The 22,558-nt window shown below is 39.2% G+C and overlaps 1 protein-coding gene and 1 pseudogene across 2 annotated transcripts in view; both read left to right on the forward strand.

The window, feature by feature from the left end:
* LOC145466639 (ubiquitin carboxyl-terminal hydrolase CYLD-like) overlaps nucleotides 1-22,558 on the forward strand; it is a 70,630-nt gene that overhangs the window by 18,255 nt on the left and 29,817 nt on the right. The gene's annotated exons all lie outside the window — the stretch shown is intronic.
* On the forward strand, nucleotides 4,531-21,737 carry LOC145466180 (uncharacterized; annotated as a pseudogene). The gene is made up of 6 exons (XR_014041834.1): nucleotides 4,531-4,959; nucleotides 8,328-8,693; nucleotides 13,150-13,390; nucleotides 17,816-19,026; nucleotides 20,566-20,796; nucleotides 21,233-21,737. The product of XR_014041834.1 is annotated as an uncharacterized LOC145466180 (transcript).

The following is a 22,558-nucleotide window of genomic DNA, read 5'->3' on the forward strand; positions in this document are numbered from 1 at the left end:
TGGCGATCAACGTAACCACTGCGTTTGCGATTCTTAAATTCCTTAATTCCTTACGAGTTCTTGAAAGGAGTTTCGGTCCAAGTGCGACAGCAGTCATTTTGAAAATTCTCCAACCTTCCAAATATCCTCAGTGGACTTGGAGTGATGTCTTTCGAATAAATAAAAATTTGATTCAGCAACTGTCCGTCATGTTTACTTGCCGAGATGGCAAAGGTGGCGAGCTTAGTAACTAGGCCTCGAAAATATTATATTCAACGCCTGGAGCGGTGAATATAGCGTCATATAAAGAACCGTTCGACCAATCAGATTGCTGGAAACTCTTTGTTCAGCTCTGAAATTATACTAATTAGGATTATTAGAATTGGTAAACAATTTAATGAAATATATTTTCCCAGACTTCGTCAGTCGGGGAATATAATGAACACTTTTTTTGTGATGACAGTATATCTAATCAATATAGTTAGTGAAGTTGCCTTATATTCATTTTTTGATAGGGATTTTCTTTGTAGAATGTACAGGGGTTAATATTTTTATATATTGTTTTATAAATATATATTTTTGCATTTTTGGCATGTTACAACAACAACAACAACCATTTATTTGTACTCACAATTTATAAAATAATTACAATAAACATTAAATTAGTATAGAGTACTGCCTGCCCAAAATAACCATAAGGGCTAAAAAGAATGGGCAGAATGGGCATGTTGTGTGTATTGTATTGCGAAAACAGCCCATCCAAGATTTCGAAGCCTTACAACAAGTAATACTTACTTATTGATAGCTTAGTAAGGAACCACCTGCTGTTCTAAGCAGTTGTTTTATTTCTGAAGAATTTTCGTACATTTTTCACTGGGGTATTTTTCAATTTAGAACGAGCTTTAGTAACATACCCACAAAATCACTTTTGTTCTGGGTTACCTGAGAATCTTCCTGTCGACATTTTCAGATATCGTAGGCTTTGTTTCATGACAAGGTAGCCTTAATAGGATTTTTCTTGAAGAGAACGGCTCGTGAAAAGTTGAGTGAAGTAGTCGCCTGCACGTAGACTATATAAGCATTTTGCTGCCCAGCCACTCCTGTATGTAATGGATTTCAGCCACTTACTGTTCTAGAACACTATAAAAAGTATCTCTTGAAGTATCACCAGTGTGGTCTGCGCACATGCACTTTATTAGTGTCGCTATCTGTGTTACCAATATTTCTCGTTTCAAAGAAATGTGAGATTCATTGAAATCATGTAATCTGACACTAACAAAACATTAAATGGATCTAAGAAAGTAGGATCAATGAAAAAAATTGGAACAATGGAAAAGTTGTTTCAAACAAACAAAACCTGTTGTAGCCTGCGTAGCTGGTGGTTTAGTTGGTTGGTTGGGCTAGAGGACCGAAAAGGGCGTGATCCATAGAAACGAGCGGCGAAGGCGCGAGTGCCCTGGGGAAAATGAATCTTTTTGGCCACTTCACCGGTTGCTCGCGCGCCCTACCACCAACTACACCACCAGCTACGCAGGCTAAACCTGATAGTGCTTCTTTCGAACGTTTGTTCCTGTATTTAGGCCGCGAGAATCCTGATGATAATTGTAAGGGAAGTGGAAGCATGCTGGCTGAGCACTGTGTTTGCAGTTTAGTTGGTTAATGTTTTGCGTGCGAATGTCTAGTTCTTTTCTGTTCCTCAGTGTCCAACATTGTAGTCTACTGTGAAGCCGTTACTTGGGTTGTTCGTCGACGCTTAGGAAAAAGCGTTACCTGACGACAATTGTAGTGATAACGAGTGCCAACTGACAAAGAGTAGCGTTCCTTTCAAATGCACTTTTGTAATTTCAAGGTCGTGTGGAAAGGTTTCAATTCGTGCTGTTAATTATTAAATAGCTCATTGAGGATTAATGCATATTACGTTTACCAGGTCTAGAACTTTTAGTAAGTGCGCCATGTTGGTGGCCAGACAGGCATGCTAACGAGGACTCTGAGGAATCTGTAGGCAGTCATGACCAAGTCCAAGGGACAGTTGAATTACTGAATCCCTATAAATCCCTGAAGAATGGCTCTAGTCTTGGTTTATCTGTCACTCTGACTGAAGAGCCAATAGACCGTGTTCGTATTCTCGGTATTGGACTGGAACTAGCTTGCAATGGAGGCTCATGCGGGGAATATCATTAAAAAGAGCGAAATTTCATTTGCATTTGAAGAGACTCCCCGCATTAGCCTCAGTTGCAAGCTAGTTCCAGTCCAATACCGAGAATACGAATATGGTGCGATTCAACAGATGGTCCTTGTTATGACGTTAGTAAATACGAAATTTTCAAGTCAAACTTGGCTTCATGTAAATTAATATTCCAAAGCCAGATAGGTCACCATTGTGGCTGTGTAGCTTAAAATTGTAAATTGCAAAGCAAAACGAAAAAGTAAACAGGAATTTCAATATGTTTACTGTGTATCAGTTTTATGATCTTTCCCTTCGACTCTTGAGTCTCTGACCCTCCGGCGGTTTGCGAGTGTTCTCTCTCTCTCTCTCTCTCTCTCTCTCTCTCTCTCTCTCTCTCTCTCTTTGTTTTTTTTTTGGAAAAAAAATTGCAAATGTCCCACGGTGACACATTACAAATCCTCATGGTGGAGCTTTGGGAAGACTGCAAATGCGCGACTGAAGGCCACGAAACAGGGATAATTTTGTGATAAGTGAATAAAGGTGGTGGATTTTTTTTTAAGCTCGGTTATGAAATGTGAAAAGTGAACTGATCAACATGACACGAACGTGGGACAAACAATTTCTTTGTTCCACGCTCGGGTCATGTTGATCAGTTCACTTTTCACAGGGTCAATTTTTTTTCTGAAATGATCGATGATATATGGAAGCAATAATTGTTCACAAATAAATAGCCGATTGTTTTTTTTCTCGGCCGCCCGGTTTTTCGACCACCCTCGCTGACAGAGAGCCAGAAACAGGCTAACAAAGAAATGGATTTCAACCATTGTCTTGGGTTTTGGAAGCAATGCACGTCCGGAAAGTAACAAAACTTAACAAATAATGCAACTACTGGTATTCCAATTCGTCGGGGACTTCAAGCTAAGATTTCAGTGTTTGACCACCAGTCAACGCAAGTGTTAAGCTGCAGTCAGTCAGTGCATTTGCAGAGCTCGATCTCTGGATTTAATACGTTTTTGCATTGAAGGCTACCAGGAAATTTTAAAATAAACAATGAAGAAGTAGGTATTTTAAAAACTGAAAGATAAAATTCTGAAAATTGCCTCAGACGATGCTCCGCGCCCGAGCTGACGTATTAAAAAATGCTAGATGCTAATACTTACTAAATGTTCGACAAATGCCAGTGGGGATGGGCGGGATTGGACTTGACATAGCCTTAAACATCCGCCTTTTTACCATTTTGTTAGACAGAATCCCATACCATGAATTTCAAAGTGCTGCAGCTAGTACAGAGAACCGGGCGGCCACGATACAGGTATTCCGTTAAATTATTATTATATCTCTTATATGCGTCGGGCTTATATTTGTTTTAAAGCCTTGTTTCTCCTTCCGAGTTGGATGAGCCTCGTGCGCTGGTCACGCAATCCTCCCTAACGTGCGTGACGTACCAAATGTGAGAATTTCTTGATGCCGGAGAGGCGGGTGTTTCTATTCGGAAGGGAATGGGGGGTTTCTGAAATATTTTAGGTGCTTATTTAGGAGAATTATGTATCGTAAAAATCTCTTAAGGTGACGAGATTATCACAACTGACAAGTTCTACTGCACTGTTGGGTCCCGTTGTTCAACAAACATTACAATTGTCATGCCCTGTTGAGTCTTTCCGGGATCGATCTAAGATGGCGGACGCGGATATGCTGTTGTATATTTTTCTTAGTTGAGACTCTTAATATAGATGCATCGAAAGCGGGAGGTTGTTGCGATTTGTCATCGTAATCAGGCAACCTCGTCCCATGGCCTTTTCTCTTACATGGGAGCGCGGGCGAGATCGGAAAAGGCCATGAGAACGAGGTTGATTTTCAAGAGGGGTGGAGAGAAGGGGGGGGGGGGGGGGGAGGGTTCACAATTTGATCATGACGGTCTCTCGATCGTCTTATACTTTCAAGGGTTAATTAGCCAAGTTCGGGACATGGGTCCAAACTTGGAGACGAAAGTTTAGAAAATGAAACAGCAAAATAATCATACGCATGTAACGGGAAAAACGAAAATGGTGGCGACGCTGTAGAAAACAAATTCCCGCTTTACTGGATTGTACTGCACAATCCCATACCAGCCCAGAGGATGCTGATTTGTTGTTGCTGTAAAGTTTTCACAGATGTGAGCTAAGAATAGCGAATATGCTGCTATTGAATCATCTGAAAAGTGCGAGATTTTCCGTGAAAATAGCTGCATTACGTCATTGAATATCGGAACATTTCCCCGAATTACTCATGAAAACGAGGCCATTGGGAAAGTCCCTTGAAATGGAGGGTAGTGTGTCGCGGTTAATGATCATGTTTGCAAGTTACTCTGCTTCAGGGAACACTTTCTACTTAGTCTACAATACGGTATGGAAGAACCCAAGAACAAATATATTCTTCTTGTTGATCGTGTGGGTAAACTTGAGAGAAATTTTTTGGCTACACCAACTCGAGTTCTACGAGGGAAGTTATTGGAGGCTCTTTCTGAAGCGGAACAACCTTCAGACGTAAATAGAATAGCTCTTGTTGGAATTTATTTTAACTCATTGCAGCTTGAATGTGACAGGGCGGATTTAGCTCGGCTTTCGGACGAAGATGTGCACTTGCTTTTGAGGATATTCTCTGATGAATCGAGATATCAAACGTATATCGACAAAAAACGTCTGGATTTTGGGCGACGACTTTCACCAGGACATCAGGTGTTTGTGTCGGTGAAAGGATTTAAACAGGATGGTGTCGTATGGTACAAGGGTGAATTACCGCCTTGGCGTGGCACTGTGTTTGGAGTTGAACTGACCGTGGGTATCAATTCACCCAGAGAGGGTTTTGTGTATTTTTCAGCAATTCTTCTTTAATGAATCAATGCTATCAGTATTTTTCGGTGGTTGCCATAATACCAAGTGAACACCCAATGATGGCCCCTAATTGTAGCTTTAAGTGCTCATAACTCAAAAACGAGTCCAGTGGCTTCATTTAAGATCAAGTTGGAAAGTTGCAAAGTTGGAAGAATAACTTAAAGTATAGGAGGGGGTTCAGAGCCACTCTAATTTTTTTAAAAATTTAAGGTGGCTCTAAAACTGCCCCCACAATTGTCTCTAAACTTAAGTCGAATCCTTCTCAATTGTCATTTGTGTGTAACATGTGATGAGGGCAAAAATTAGTGTGTGTTAAGTGAAAAGTTACTAAAAGATGTACATGATGATTCATGAATACCATAAACTGCTGCTTAGAAGCCCCCAGCTTATAAGCCCTCCCCCCCCCCCCCCCACCCCGCCTTCCCACCCCTGATTATATGCCTATCCAGCTGTAAACCAAAAAATGCATCTGGTTATAAGTATCCCCGAGATATAGTCCCCCTTATAGCTTTCCTTGTTTTGGGTTCATTTTATTATGTTATTTTAAAGCTTAATTACCACTGAGTAAATGAAAAAACTTTTTGATAAACATGTGCAGAGCTCTATAGCTTGTTTTGAAACGTTTTTTTTTTTTTTTTCAGTTATAAGTGATAAAAGGATCTGTTTGTATCACTGCAAAGCTGATAGGTTTAGGACACTTTTGAGAAAAAACTGTCACATAGGGATAATCGAGAACAAAACAATCTAACACATGGCGATGCAAAGGTAAGAACAAACTTATTATATCATATGAACTCAACCAATGACAACAGTCCATTGTACAGCATACATTATCAATATCTTAACAATGACCCCTCGCGGATGTAACCCCCTCCATTAATAAGCCCATCTTAAAGTCCTTATGATGTTGTACAAGTCCAGTTCTTATAAATGGCAGTTTATGGAATTTAAGAAAAAAAATGTTAAGAGCAGCTTTGATGTGTGAATTTTGTTCAGTTTTATTTGTGGAATTCAGAACTCCCTGTTTGCTACATTCATAATCGAGGTCACCGAATTTGGTTTTGAGTTAAAAGCACTAAACCTTAAAATTAAGGGTGTTTTAAAAGATCATACCATTGTCATGGTAATTTGCACTGTCAGGAAAATGGTCATAACTTGTTCACCAATATTTGGCAATTTCTTCTCTGCTGTTATGCTAGCATTAACTGAAAAAGAAGGGTATTATTGACATGTCAACGTAGAACTGCTGAAAAATGTTGGAAACTGTTGTTGTTGTCAGCCCCTTAAGCTCATGCCAGACTTGTGAAAAATACTGTCTTGCTGTCTGAGACAAGTATATTTTACTGTTTGGCAAGTATTACTTCTTTCCTCACTTGTCGGACAGACAAGAGACCCAGGCAAGCTGTCCACCGACTAAATTTTTGATAATGATTTTGAAACAATGAGTAGATTTTAGACACATGGATAATCAAGGGTTTTAGATGAAGCTTGATGAAATTTACAAACTGCAGTGTTGTTTTCCCTTAAAGATTGATTGTGTGACATGCATTCACATCAAAATGGCTTTTCTTGGCAGTTTTAAATGTCTCAGTGACTCTGAGCCATAATCTCTTTTAATCCCCAAAGTCCTATAAAAAGAGACAGAGACTTGTCAGTATAGTACAATATAAAGCGAACGAAGATACAATTTGCCATAGATGAATGGCAGGCCTCCCAATAACCTATTGTATATGGGCCGATAGATAGCAATTAAACATTCCAAGTTATAAATGGAAATGAACAACAGTTAAAGCAGATTTTGGCACAGAAACGAACTCAACAGATCCATTTACAGATCCGAATGCCACACTGTCAGATGATTTGAATAGACGTTTTCGGCAATATTACAGTCATTCTGAATTCTATTGTTTCAAATAGCTATTATGGATGCCCAGAGGGCAAATTAGTTTGTATTTGCTCCCTTAGCATCCCATAATAGCTATTTGAAACAATAGAATTTGAAATGACAGCCATATTGCTGAAAAGGTCCATTTAGTAGTTCCAGAAAATATCCATGATACCCCCCCCCCCCCCCACAGAAGGGGTTGGAATTTCCTGGGGGTGGGCATGGGATTTTGGCTCTAAAAGATCAAAATTTTCAAAGAAATATATGAAGTTAATTGGAATTTCCAGAGGGATGCATACAGAGGCTCTTAGAAAAATTCCCTTCCATGGTAGAGATCAATTTCTTTCTAATTTCCATGCCAAAAATGGCCATGTTCTGTATGAAAACACCTGTTTTTTATTTTAACATGGCTTAAAATTTCAGCTATTTCTGTGAACATTTTCCAGTTTCACTATATAAAACCAAACTCAGTGCCAATGTATTGAAGCTGTAGAAACTGTGCGTGAAAAGAAGATGGGTTTTAGTACATTTGAAACTTGGCAGCGTATGTAAGATATTTCATGAATTATTAATAAGTTTGAAAACCTGGGTTAGAGTGGAAGTACCCCAGGCCAGCAAAATTTGGGAGTTACTCGCCCAAAGGGCAAGCTCAAATGCAAATTTTTTTCAAGTCCTGCCATGGTATTATTAAAGGTTATGTTTTTCAGAAATTACCTTTAGGTTTAAGGTGGCTCAAAACAGTTTCTAACACTTAGATTTTGATGGGTCATTGTAACCACTCTTTGTCACTTGATGCTACAATCATGGTATCACAAAACTGCCCAATCATTGGTGAACACGTTATCATTTTTGTGACACAATAGGTTACTATAGGTTACCATATGACCTCCTACAAACACCCTTAATTACAGGCATATAATTCAAAACTGAGATGGTGAAATTTTTTATATTATCAACTTTTGATGAGCATGATAAGATGCAACTTTTGGACAAGCGTAAAAAAATTCTGTAGATAATATTCAGAGCCACCTTAAATGTTTGAAAGTTTAAGGTGGCTCTGAACATTACCTGCCTATGCTCACAGAATTTTCTTATACTCAGTACATTCATTTACATGTCTTTATATAAATGTAGAGAATGGTGGCTCTTATTGTTTGAGCATAATCCACTCCAATAAATATTTCCTGGATATTTCATTTAATATCATCAACACTGTACATTTAAGTCTTCATCAATTAGTCCGCTTTTATGATGTCCATTATGCTGTAGTTAAGGAAGATTCCTTGGGTCTGAAAGTGTTTTCTGTGCCATAATAAAGTGAAATGTCAGTGCCACAGTAATTAACACCTTCATGTGACTTAGATTTTCACTTCTCTGCTGGGGGTCTTGGGGTGGATTATTAATCTGTTTTGATTTATTCCTGTAGGAAAATCCAGGGTGCGGGAGATCTGATCAAACAATCTGGAACAAGCGTTACTTTACCTGCCCACCAGACTCTGGTGTCTTTGTTGGACTTGATAAATTAACACCTAGAGAGGATCCTGACTCTAAATCTCCAAAAAAAGATAAACATGCTCAAGCTAATGTTAAAACAAGACGTGTGGATACAGTTGTGTCATCCTTTCTTAATAGAAAAACTGAACAAAAGTCTCCTCAGGAAAACCAGGTACTTGAAATTGATCAAAGAGTTGTGATATTCATTGAGGATCATCCAGCCAGAGGAACTGTTCGTTATACTGGCCAAGAGGAAGATGCAAGTGGAAATTTGCATACGATTGTAGGATTGGAAATGGTAGGTAATCCACATTAGAATTTATGTACCAAAAACATTTTAATTGCAATTCTTGGCTTTTTAGTCGCATCTCATGAAAAAAAATCTGACACAATTTACAGTTCTTGTTTTATGCTAAATAGAGTTAATCTAATTCATGATAAACCTGTTGGGATTTGCCTGTCATCATATTAGACTCAATCATAATCTCTCAAAGTGTATGTGGTTGAAGGTGGAGACATGTTGTAGTGGGCATGTGATACAAGTGGATGACTGGAAGCTGGTAATTAAGGTGATTCTGCAGAAATAAAAGTTGCCGAAATTTTTTTTTGAAATTTTCGTTGAATTTTCCCTACCAAACACTGTTTCGAAAAATACAATAAAAGAGATAGGTCACCATGCTCGCTAGAGAGATGTGAAGGGCCAATCCTCCCCCATTTATGCCTAATCGTGCGCGTTATTTCGTCAGTTTACGTGTCATTCACCCTGCAAGCAGAGCCTCTTTTATCTCTTTTTTGAGTGTATAGGAGACGGAAAAAGAGGCTCTGCACAAATCTGCTTTAGCCTTTGAAGTCGTTGTAGCCCCAACTCTTGGGCTAGTCATTCTGGTTTACTGTCGTCAAACTGGTTTTTCAAGTGCAAGCATCAACTTTTACGAGAAACTGATGGTCGAAACTGAGCCCACTGGATGCAAGGAAAGCATGGCGGCGAAAGGGCTGCGGAAAGGAGATCGTGCGAAAACTCTTGACGATGATCTGCTTATACGCAAGCATCAGTCAGCTTCTAGCAAGTCTTTCACATCTGGGACTTTCGCATCTTTGCCAACAGTTACTGGTCATGGAAAATCTGTCATTTTATAAGCTTATTAACCTTCGCTCCTGTTCGCAAAAGAGTTGCAAAAGCATGGCTTGAAAACTTTCCTATATGGAATTCTTGAGGGTTCTCTTTCCCGTTGTTTTGCTAGCATGAAAGCTACATGTAGTAACAAGCCTTAACCTTGACATTCTAGCATGCAAACCGTCAGTACTTTCTTCACCAGTTAATTGGGCAGGTTTACTTCCAGTATGCTGTTCACAATTGGAAGTATTGCACTGAACTGACTTATGTTCGTGGATGACAACTATGTGCTCATACATGGCATGGACTTGTTCATATTTTGCATGGATTTGTTCATATTTAACATGGACTTGTTCATATTTGGCATTTGTTCATAGATGGCTTTCATTTGCTCATAGTTTGCATTGATTCTCTCAACGTTTGCTCTCATTTGCTCATAGTTTGCTCGGGTATGCTCATATTTCTCATATAACTCATGACATTTCTGACAATTTTTCTCGCTTTCCATAGCTATGGCATAACCCCAGCGAGCAGGGGATTCGATGCACACACAGCACGTCTCCTCGCCTTCAGAATCACTCCGGCGAGTCAAGGGTTGTGTTGATGTTTCTGCCCCTGAATATACGAGGCTTATTAGGAACATCTCTATATACAGGTGACTCCATTGCACTAACAATATCGAACCGAAAATCTCGAGACCACAAGGGCAAACTTTAAGCTTTCGTTACGCCCAAATATTCCAAAATGGCGAATTGTTAAGTTCAGGAATGTTTAGTCCACGTGATTTGACAGCTGACTTTTACGAGTACTCCCCGGCCAAATCCGAAGAATAATCTCAAAGAACTGAACTGTACGTAGAGCATTCGTTCTATATCTTATTTTGTAATTACTTACCTATGACGGTTTCCAAAGCATGAATACTCCCTCTTTCCACAAATAATGCGAGTGCATTCGCAGTTTGTGTCCAAACGTAGTCAATCGGGCTAAATTACATCGAGCTGTACATGACAGCTGATAAGTGATAACAGTCACCCTCAACTCCACTGAATTCGCTTATGACACCATTTCTTACAGATCCACGAATGAGAAACATTGCCATCAAAACAATTCAGTTCGTGGGTAAAACTTGTCACCTCCACTATCTCCACTTGAACAAACTCGACAATGACTTATTTGCCGCTTTCTTACTGCATGGTAAGATGATTCATACACAGAATCGGCGGCTCTCCGGCTCTCCACGACTGTGACTCGGAACTCACTTAAGCCTGCTGTGCTAACTACCCAGCGCTGATTACGAGCGTTGGACAACTTGCACAGTGTGGTAAGCGCTGGCTTACCACGCGGGACGATGCAAGTTCAAGTCCTAGTGGTGACAAGTGATTTTTTTTCTTTTTCTTCTTCATTGTTTTTTCTTTAACGCATACGTTTATGTCAAGAAACCATTTACCGAAAGGTAGCCCTCTTCGTTTCGTTTCTTGTGTTTAAAAAATCGTTTGGAGCTTTTAATAATTCGTTTATATCGATTGCTTTCGAACTCATAATATCACGTAGGTTTGACTTTCCCTTGCAATCGAATCGCTAAGCGAAAACTAAAAGTATTTTCCTTACAATCAAAAAATCGTTTCACCTTCTACCTCTCGTAAATAACTAACTTGACACGATGCAAGCGACTGTAAAATGACGACGGATGTTCGAAACCCCCGGGGGGGGGGGGTGATGGACAAAACACTGACCCCTAGTCCATGGACTACCCTAATGGACTGCCCAAATGGACTACCCTAAAATGGACTACCCCTAAGAAAGTACTATTCCAGATGAGTGGTATGTTAAGAAGCTGCGATTATATACTTACACTGCACGGAGGATGCTTTTCTTTTCGTTCCGCAACGCCTTCAACCGCTAGTTTGAATAACTACACTGAATAAAACAACTGCTGTACACAAAACGTGTGGACTCGAATCAAATCAAATATTCTGTGGACAACTCAGTCTTGCTCCCATGTGATTCAGTAGCTCGGTCTTTCTCGAAGAGACGAAATGATCTTCAGGATGTTACTCATGATTTGTTTTGCTTGTTTTGTGCCGAAAATTATGGCACAGAAGTAGCTAGTCTTCTGGTTTTTTCCTGAGTGTATCAAAATGAAATAGAAATGGGAATGAGGATAAAGCTATGGGACAGCAAGAAATTCCAATGACTACGCTACAAAAATTCAGAGTGGAGTGGAAGCAGTAGTATTCTTGGCTGGCCTGGACTATAATTATGTGGAAATTTTTATGTTTTGCGAGACTCAGTATATGGTAGTCTATCGAAGCTTCCTCCTCCTTTGTTACTGGAGTATGGACCAATTTTGAAACAGTACACTTGGACAAATCATCAACAAAGTCGCTATTAAGCCCACTATGCCACAACATCCCAGAGACTGTCCCTTTAGCAACAGCAACAACAACAATAACAACAACAACAACAACAACAACATCTTTATTTTCTAAATAAACGTTTTCGGAAAAGAGTTGTCTGGATTGGATCAATCTTATTCATTATAGTTATTCAAAATGGCGGCTGAAGGCGATGCGGAGTGAAAAGAAAAGCATCCTCCGTGCAGGGCGGTAAGTATATAATCGCAGCTTCTTAACATACCACTCATCTGAAATAGCATTTTTTAGGGGTAGTCCATTTGAGGGTAGTCCATTTGGGTAGTCCATGGACTAGGGGTCAGTGTTTTGTCCATCACCCGGGGGGGGGGGGGGGGGACTCCTATATGAGAAGTTCGGGGATGCTTGTCGTCTCGTGTACAAATCAAGGATTCTGGTCTCACTGAGGTTGTTCATGACGAAACGTCACCATTTTTAGGTGTGAAAATATCCTCTAGTGTGCACTCGAAGGAATAATAATAACATAAATTTCTGTTTCTAGGCTTGATTTCCGCTGATCTCTCGAGCACGCGAGTCGGGTCTACAAACGTTTTAAGTCGTATCTTTTAGAGGTCTAATGAAGCTCGAGCAACGTCCACATTAGTCTCCTTTTACGAGTTCAATTCAAATTTTCCGACAAGCATGCCTAAACCTTTTCCCTGGGACCTTTTCATATGGGAGTTCCCCGCGGGGTTCAAAATGTCTGACAGGAAGTGAAGAAGTGAAGGAATGATGGAGTGAAATCGTTCCACCACTACTACTTGGAAAATAATATTATTTTCCAAGCTAAAAATGCCTTTTCTGGAAAATATTTTGTCCAGTGCAAGTTAATACTTTATTAAAAACACTTTTACCGCAGAGTATCAATTTATTCATCGCTAGTCAACTTCACGGACAGATCGTTATCTGTCATTCGATCAAATTACGTTTTCTATCCACCCTTTCCAACACCGCCAAAGTTGACCAAACATGCAAAGAACGCGCGTGAGCGCACTCCTAATCTATGATTACTACAAGTAATAACGGAACAGCCTTACCGGCGATTATAAACAGTTTTCCTTTTGTAAAACGCACTTTCTTGCGTTAGGTGGTAAGTAAACTTGCTAGGTTGCATTATGATCAAGTCATGATGGACAAATCAGGTTTTGAACACTTACACTGACCTCTCCTGCAAAAGGTTTGCGCTCTACAGTAAGTAACATTGACTGTACTTTTTCAATTTTATGTAGGATGAGAGAGTTGGGACTGGAACTGGCAAACGGAATGGACGACAGGTCTTTGTTTGTAGGAGAGATTTTGCAATGTTTGTTGATATTGAAAATGTTACACGAGAGGAAGACTTTGATGAGGACCATAAAGAGACTTCATGTACAGAAAAGAAACCACCGAACAAACAGGATGCTACTAAGGAGCAAATTCAAAGAGATGAATCGTTGGCAAAAGCAATGAGTTATAATTATAGACCATCAGGCAAGTCTAGACAGTTGTTGGTGTTTTTCATTTACTAACCTCAGACAAGGCGTGTAGGAATTACTAACTTTATTTCGATGCTGTTTCAAAGAAGCTAACTAAGTTTTGTTAGTTGTGTTTTTCTCCTCTATGCCATACAGGAATTTGCAAGATAAAGATAAATTTGGGGGACAAAATGACGTCACTGTGGAGATTGGTATATTCCCCCAAAAGTTCTCTGTGATACATGCAGCTGGTCGGGAATCACTCAAGCGTAGTGCGTAATTCCCACATCTGCTTTAAATAGAGGCTTTCATCAAGTTCAGGGGGAAATGATCTTTTCAACTGAGTGTCCGGGGCAAGCCTAGTTATTGTTTGTGTTCTGGGTTAATATTTTTTAACTGGGCGTAGGGCAAGATAGCGGTTAAGAGCTTGGCTTCAGAGCAGCTTCGCCTAAATATCAAACATAGGCACGCAAGACGTGCAAGAGTTGTTTTTTTCTGTGAAGTTTTGGAGATAGAAGCATTCATGGTACAGTAATGATTTGGTTAATTTGACAAGTTTTTTTGGTTGCGATGTTACATCGGTCATGGTAAGATAGCTAAATAGTAAGCCATAAAATGTTTGACTGAACAAACTACAGTAATCTGACACGTCTCCAGATTAATGTAGTTATCATCTTATTTTCTAACGGGCAATTTGATTCGCTCTTTGATACAACCCGCACTGTGATTGGTGTGACACCCGCACATGCATAACTCCCTCGCTCACCGATCACATAACCCTTCCAACCCCCAAGAGAAATTTTTGCTCAAAAATACTCAAGTTAATTTAGAGACTTTTTCGCATTTTACACAAGTCGTAAGTTTACCTTTTTACACAACACAACACAACACAACACAACTTCACCGAAAATAGAAAGAAAGAGAAAAAAAAACCTCTGACACGTTAAAAGTCTGATTTAATTAAATGCACTTTAACTTGGTGCCACGCAGTCTTCAAAGAACATTTGAACAGTTTTCATACTTTTTCCCTTAAAAAATATCGGACTGAAATGAATGTCATCAAATAAAACTATTAAACTGCTACTGCAGAGACGTAAAAACCGTCCAGAAACAAAACCTTCTGTTTTGTTTAATATCCTGGAAACAATAGCCGATAACTTGTCAGCTCTAATTGAATTTACTCCCATATAAAAAACAAAAGTGTTAAGTTACCATTTGTTACTAAAGATAGCAAACATCTCGTGGGAAAGAGTGATGACGATTCGTCCGCTCTAATTGAATTTACTCCCTTGTGAAAAACAAGAGTGTCACATTACACTTTGCAACTAAAAACCAAAAATGTCTCGTTATATTTGCATGCAACAAGAACAAAACAATTGTTACCCGCACTTACTATTGTAAACGTTACAACTGTTTCAAATCTAAAGTCTCGTCCCCTCTAAAGCAAGTCCTAAGAACTAGACGCGACGATTCGTGACCTCTAATTGAATTTACTCCTCGTGAAAAACAAAAGTATCAAGTTACCTTTGTAACTAAAAATAAAAATATCTCGTTGCATTTGCATACTACTAACTCACGAACTGTTTCAAACCTCAAGGCTCATCTCGTTCATTTAACTAAAATCCTCAGCCTAACCCACAGAAAATGTCGAAGTAAACCCAATATATGAATACTTCCTCCTCTTTTATAGAAGAATAAATATGGCTGTTCTGAACTCTATCGGGATCAAATCTTCTCACATACCATTTACCTTTACAACAAGAAATTTGATTGGCTGTTTATAGTAGATCCAATCTGATTGGTGTGACATACATACATCTCTCACTCACTCACTTACTCACTCACTCACTCACTCACTCACTCACCCATTGACCCGTCCATAACATACCCGACGCGCCGACTAAGAGGTATTTTTTTTACAAAAAAATAACTCAACTAGACTTGGAAATAGCGAAAAAATCGAATTTCTTCAAACTCGCCCAGAATGAAGCCCTACGGGCACTAGTTACAAAAATATTGTTTTGAGTTCGATAAATCAAAAATTATTTTTTTACGCAATTGTTTCGTTTCGATGCCCCAAATCGGACAAAATCGATCGAAAATGAGCGGCATATTCAGAGGCTCGGAAACTCAAAAGTAAAACTCTTCAAAACAAACTGATTGCACGTCGTATTTGTACTTCCTTTGTTGTATATTTAGAGCTAAATAGATAACGATTTGATGAGAACTAAAATATTTGACGAATTTTCTAAATTAACGACCCAAGACGGCTTAACAAGTCGTCTACATTTAGCCTATTTTCAAACTGCTAAAAAGGGGTTCTGGTACACGGCTCTTCCCAAAACGACTAGTTTAGTCTGAAAGAGCATCGTTTCTTCTTCAAATTAATGAAATAAAATTTTTGGGTAAATAAAATTGCGAGCGCTGAGATAGCGAGCTAAATGGAGCACTTCTTCCTGAAAACGTGACCTTTGACCTTTGACCTTAACGAAACCGATTACTGCAAGAAAAGCAAACCCTTAACGTTCCGTTGTTTTGAAACATTTTCTAGTGATATCTCTCCGAAACCGTTATTGCAAGAAACTATTTCCGGATATGAAATCTTACAGGGTCAAAGAAAGAGCTAAAGGGCGCATTTCAACACAAGAACTTTGTTTGAATAAATAAATTCCATGCACATGCCAACCGCATGTTTAGCGTAAAACCAACTGAACTCCACTGACAGTTTCCAAAAGCAACCCCAAAATAAACAATCCCCAAAAATGTAAAGTGAAATTGGCTGGCTTCATGAACAGTTAGAAGCTAGAGTCAAGTTCCATTACCTTTAAAAAGTGCTTGATTTTATTTGTTTGCGTCGACTTTGTTCACTCCGTATTTCGTAGTTACTGTCACGTTCGAATACTGCGAATCGGTCACGCCAAAACTCTGCAGACCGTGTAGACTGCAAACACTTGTTTGGGCCTTTAATTTTGACTCTTTTATTTGGCTCTAGTTACAAAATAGTGTTCAATATATCTGAAAGTTTGCCATTTATCCACAGGTCACACAAGCGCAGTATGTGACTTTTGATTCAGTAGACAAACGCGTAAAAGACTTTGTATGGGAAACTTACTCAGTCTGCACGGTCTGCAGTGTTTTGGCGTGACCGATACACAGTATTCGAACGTGACAGTAACTACTGAGTGAACAAAGTAAAATCGAGTACTTTTTAAAGGTAATAGAACTTGACTCTAGCTTTTAACTGTTCACGAAGACAGCCAATTTCACCTAACATTTTTGCGGATTGTTTAGTTTGGGATTGCCTATGGAAACTGTTAGTGGGGTTCAGTCGGTTTTACGACAAACATGCGGTCGGCAAGCGCAAGGAATTTATAGCAGCGGGCAGGTCACGGAACATTTAACATTTCTTCTTTTAGAGGTTTCCAAAGCTGGATCCAGCTTCTTTTGAAGGTTAATCCGAGAAGACGACTCTTCTATAAATATAAAAATTTAGGCAAGTATCGGCTAACATACTTCAAGTTCGCAAACTTCACTGGAATTCGATAACGGTCATTGACATCCAATTCTCAGCAAACAGAATTCTTGTGTCAAAAGGCGCCTTCTAGCTCCTTCTAGCTCCTTCTAGCTCAGAGTCACAGTCACCGAGGCTCTCACTATCGTACAAGGCCAAGGCTTAAGGGTTACTCCAAACCTTCGCGGGGCTACTTTTGCCAAGTTTTCTTTTTTTCAACCAAATTTAAGTTAATTTTTAAGGTAACATTTTCCAGAAAATGAAAATGAAATACTAAAACGCGCGCGAGTTATCGAAAAAAAGAGATTTTTTAATAAAAGTTAATCGACCGTCAAGGTGTCATTATCCCCAAAAGGCATGGACTCAGAAATCTATGCTTTAGCGGCTTCTGGGAATCGGTTGTCAGACTCTACTGTCTCATGCAAAACCCGTGCCTCCCCCGTTGATAAACTTACTCGGGTCATGAAAAACCTGAAAAGTCATGGAATTTTGCAATTTCATTTCCAGGCCGGGAAAGTCATGAAATTGAAGTGTGGGTTGTGGAAAGTCATGAAAAAGTAATATACTTACTGAGAATGAACAGGCAAAAAAAATCAAAAGTTGAAGAAACAACAAACGAGTCAGAAAACCGGTTTTAATTCCAGTGTACAAAATAAACACTAGCACGCATTTTATACGTCATAATGTGGGAAAATACCTTAAATAATAGATTGTTTTGACAGTACGTTGGGAACAACTGCTTACATAGGTCATGGAAAATTCGGATAGGTCATGGAATAGGTCATGGGAAGTTATGGAACTTTAAAAGCTCAAAAGAGTACGATCCTTGTTACTAATGCTGCTACGGAAATGTCTTCTTTAATTCGCAAACGTTATTAATCCTCGCTGTTACGGTTGATAATAATTATTTTAACATTTGTTAAAAATTAATATCTTCTCTAGGTGGGGAATCAGTGAGAAAAGTTAAGGCTTCCGGGGAATCCAGCCGAACTGATATAGCAGCAGTCATTGAGCAACAACGCCAGCTGTTAAATGAAGTAAGGCTACTCAGGGAAGAGGACCAACAAGAAGAAAACTTGCTTCGACAAGCGAGTGAGCTGCAACGGCAGGTGAAAAGAATGGAGAAACAACTGAGCGAGAAAAATCAGGAATTAGAAAACTCAGAAAGACTATCGAGCAAAAGGGAACAGCACTTGAGAAATTTTCGAAGACAATTGGGAGAAAAAGAGTTACAAGAGGCCAGCTTGTACACACAGCTGATAGAACAACGCCAACAAGAGCAGAACTTACAAAATCAATTAACGGAGATACGACAACAGCTGCAAGAGAAAGACGAACAAAAAGAAAATTTACAGAGACAATTATTGCAACTGAGAGAGATGGAACAACAGCTGAGAGTGAAAGAAGAACAACAAGAGAATTTAAAAAGACAACTGAGTGAGATGGAACAAAGATGTAAAGAGAAAGAACAAAGAAGTAGTAACTTAGAGAGAGAGCTGAGGGACCGAGATCAGGACTTAGTTGAACGAAATAAAACTCTTTCTGAAGCTGAGAAAAAATTACAGGAATGTAAATGCCAAGACAAACGTGACTGGATAATTCCTCGTGATGAAATTGTAGTAACAGATAAACGACTTGGAGACGGAAGTTGGGGGTATGTCGATGAGGGCAAGTATTGTGGCTGTACTGTCGCTGTGAAAAGGTCTTCCGGGAATGAAGTTATTTCTTCTTACAACCGCAGAAAGTTTGAAAGAGAAATGGACATCGCTTCGAGATGCCGCCATCCTTGTTTATTGCAATTCGTTGGAGCAACAAACGATGAGGGAAGTCCTCTCTTCGTTACTGAACTCATGGAATCAAGTTTACGACAATTGCTGAAACAGCGATCTCTTACTGATGAAGAAGTTTTAACAATTTCTCTGGATGTGGCTCGAGCATTGAGCTATCTACACAAAAAGAAACCCATCCTTCATCGTGACATCAGTAGTCCTAATGTTTTGCTATGACGACGCGATAACCAATGGAGAGCCAAGGTGTCAGATTATGGTACTGCTAATTTCCTGCAAGAGACTATGACAGCAAATCCTGGAACTATGATTTACAGCGCTCCTGAAGCATGTGCTCCAACACAGACAGTTAAGGTTGGTAACAGATGCGTTAAATTAAGCTGGCTTCTGTTTACATGCATGATAAATTTTGAAAGTATTTACTTAAGGAATGGCTCCAGGAAGCCGTGTGTCTAAGCAAATTGTAAAACAAAAAGAGCTAAGACAAACAATTTCAAAGCACGGCTGTTGTCTCGTCCACTACGTGTAAAGTTCATGTTGTTTTATACACAGTTATTTCATGATTGACATATTTTCCTTTGTTATTCATCGACCTTTATTTCCAGGGGGTTACCTGAGTCCATTGGTGCTGGGTATGTGCCGCTGGCCTCTCAGAACCCCTACCCCATTATAGTCTATTATAGACCCCAGCTCATAGTCACTCGATACCGTAGCACGGATGTTTCGGGGAACTTTGTTCAGAACTATTGTACAACTGGTTAATGTTTAAGTTGTGATTTCAAGAACAGAATGTAATTCGAGTCGATTGTCAAATAATAAAACAACAGCCCTAAATAGAGTAACAACTTTTTTGCCACAAATCTTCCCATTCGTCCAGAATTCTCCTACGCTCAAAATCCCGAAAATTTGATAATCCATTCTAGTAACTCTATTGAAAGTGCAACTCCGTGATAGTCAATCCACTTGTGAAAATGTGACCCCATCCAGCGGCACATCCCCATTAGCCTATTGCTAGGGAGTACCCCCGTCCCGGGCCTTTATTTAACATACAACACGGGTGAAAATGAAAGTAATTGAAAGTTTGAGGAGAGTTTGGTAAAGTAGGAGGCAAGAGTGGGAGTGATGAACTGAATTTACGAGCTGATTGGTCAAAAACCCATGTTTTGTCGGAGTTCATAATATAGATAGGACCCTGCGCGCGCTCTGATTGGTCAAAAACCTATGTTTTATCAGACTATAAAACATAGAAAAAGCGTGTTTTATTGTTTTTCGCCACATTACCTCTGGTCAACATTTTTGTTAGAGATTGCGAAAAACATTTTCTTTGAAGAAATTTGTGATGGAGTTCTCTGCGAAGCAGCAGAAAGTTTTGAAGACGAGGCATGTAGCACTTTAATGGTATTAAATTGCGTCAGTTTGTCGATCTGTGTGCTTTGTTGTTTCTACTTGCGGCGTGTAAAATCTATATCATACAACAAATGAAGAAGCCTAAGCTGTGTATTACACTGTGATAAAAGACTCCGGACATTTAAGGACACTCGAGAAATGTAGAAAACACTCGCCTGCGACTCGTGTTTTCTACATTTCCCTCGTGTTCTCAAATGCCCGTCGTGTTTTATCACAGTGTAATACACTGCTTAGGCTTCTTTATTTGTTAACTGGAAAATAAAGTTTGGTTTGAAACTTCAGCAAACAAATAAAGAAGCCTGGACTGTGCTCTGTTCTATTGTAAAGCACTTAGGAAGCGGTAAAGCACTCAAGAAGTAGGGAAAAACACTCGAATACGTCTCATGTTTTCCCCTACACTTCTTTCGTGCTCTACCGCCTCCTGCGTTTTTTTTAGAACAGAACAGAGCACAGTCGAGGCTTCTTTATTTGTTAATTTGATTTTAGATTGATGTGTACAGTTTTGGCGTCCTTCTTTGCGAAATGTGCATCCAGGAAGTGCCAGAATTTGATAGGCGCGATGAGCAAGTTGACATGGTGAAAACCCCCGAGATTCAAGCCCTCATACGGAGATGTCTACAGTCAGAAGCTGAGGACAGACCAAACATGGAAGAAATTATTGTGGAATTGGAGAAGCTCAATGAAACGTCATAGCTGTGTTGTTTTCCCACATGGCATGTAAGTTTGCTACCAAAAATATCCACTCGTTCGAAACGATTTTTTATAGAATATTCAGGTTATACCGTTTATAAGACCATCTAAAACCCCGTACCGGAAGTTGTCTAAGCCCAAGGGCCTGTTTCTCGAAAGCCCTGGAAACTTTTCGTTCCCGCAAGGCATTTTTAGGTAATCTGTATCTAGAAAACAGAGAGGTGTATACGCCTGAAACCTCTTGTATGAAGGGAACCTCTGTTCATATTAAGAATATGTGAATAAAACAGCTCTGTAATCATAAGGTTTGAGGGTTTGCTATGGCTTTCTGGGTGCGAAAACTTTTCAGGACCATCGAGAAACGGGCTCCAGGGCTTATAAGCGGCAATAACTCTTTCAGTAACTCTTTCTCGTTTCTTTCCACTAATGAAGTCCGTCATTTCCCTTTCTTTTTACATTGTAGGGTGAACGAAGATAAAATCTGCGGAGAAGGTCATTTTTGAAAGAAATTAGGATTTTTGTAGGTATGAAAGTAAAGAAATCAATGGTTTCCGGATGAATAAAGGCATTTTTATCCTCTAGTTATACCTGAAAGGGAGATAATTTTAGGTAGTTGTGAAGCTAGTGTGTCTTCAAGAAGATCACAAATAGAATTTTATGTAGCAATATATTACTAAAAAGGATATTTTTACATAAATCTCAATTTTACGCAGTAGCTCTTAAAAAGAAGACAAATTTTTTGTAAGCTAGGAGTGAGGAATCTCTAAGTATTTTGTAGGATTATTAGGATTTGTAAACAATTTACTAGAATATCTTTTTCCAGACGTCCTCGGGCAGGGAATATACCGAACAGTTTTGTAATGACATTATACCTAATCAGTCAAGTTAGCGAAGATGCCTTTTATATATTTTTCGGTAGGGTTTTTTTCTACAATATATTTTTTAATATGTTTTCTACTTTTGGCGGGTCTCTTCAAGAAGCCTTGTAATATCATCTGTTGATTGCTTAGTAAGGGAAGACCTTGCCGTTGTAAGCAGTTGTTTGATTTCTGAAGAGTATTCATACATTTTTAAACCAGGTTTTTTCCCCATTTTATAGAACGTTATTTAGTGGCATATCCAGATAATTGTTTAGTTCCAAATATCTTAGACCTAGTTTCATGAAAGGCTACCTGTACAGAATTGTTCTGAAAGAGAATGACTAGTGAAACGTTAAGTAAAGTAATAGGCTGTACATAAGCATTTTCTGGCCCAGTCACCCCTGTGTCGGTAATAGATTTCAGCCACTCGCTGTTTTTTTCCAGATGACTTTCAAAAGTAACACTTGAAGATCATCGCTCCACCACTGTACTTTGCGGACCTACTCTTGATAAGCGCCAGTATCTGTGTGAACAAAATTTGTCGTTTCTAAAAGACGCGAGATTTGTTGAAATCAAGAAATCCGATGTTACCTGATGACAGAAATAATGATAGCGACTTCTAAATAACGAAGGGTGGCGTTTCGTTCAAATGCACTTTTGTTACTTCAATTTTGTTTTCGAGAAGGTTTCTTTTACTTCGTGCTCTTGATTATTAAATAGCTCATTGAGTATTATTACATATTACGTTTACCAGGTCTAGAACTTATAGTAAGTGCGCCATGTTGGTGGCCAGACAGACATGCTAACGAGGACTCTAAGGAATCTGTAGGCAGTCATGACTAAATCCAAGGGACAGTTGAATTACTGAAACCCTATAAATCCCTGAAGAATGGCTCTAGTCTTGGTTTACCCGTTACTCTGACTGAAGA

This window comes from Orbicella franksi, chromosome 13 (genome assembly GCF_964199315.1).
Source record: "Orbicella franksi chromosome 13, jaOrbFran1.1, whole genome shotgun sequence".
Classification (NCBI taxonomy): Eukaryota; Metazoa; Cnidaria; class Anthozoa; order Scleractinia; family Merulinidae; genus Orbicella; species Orbicella franksi.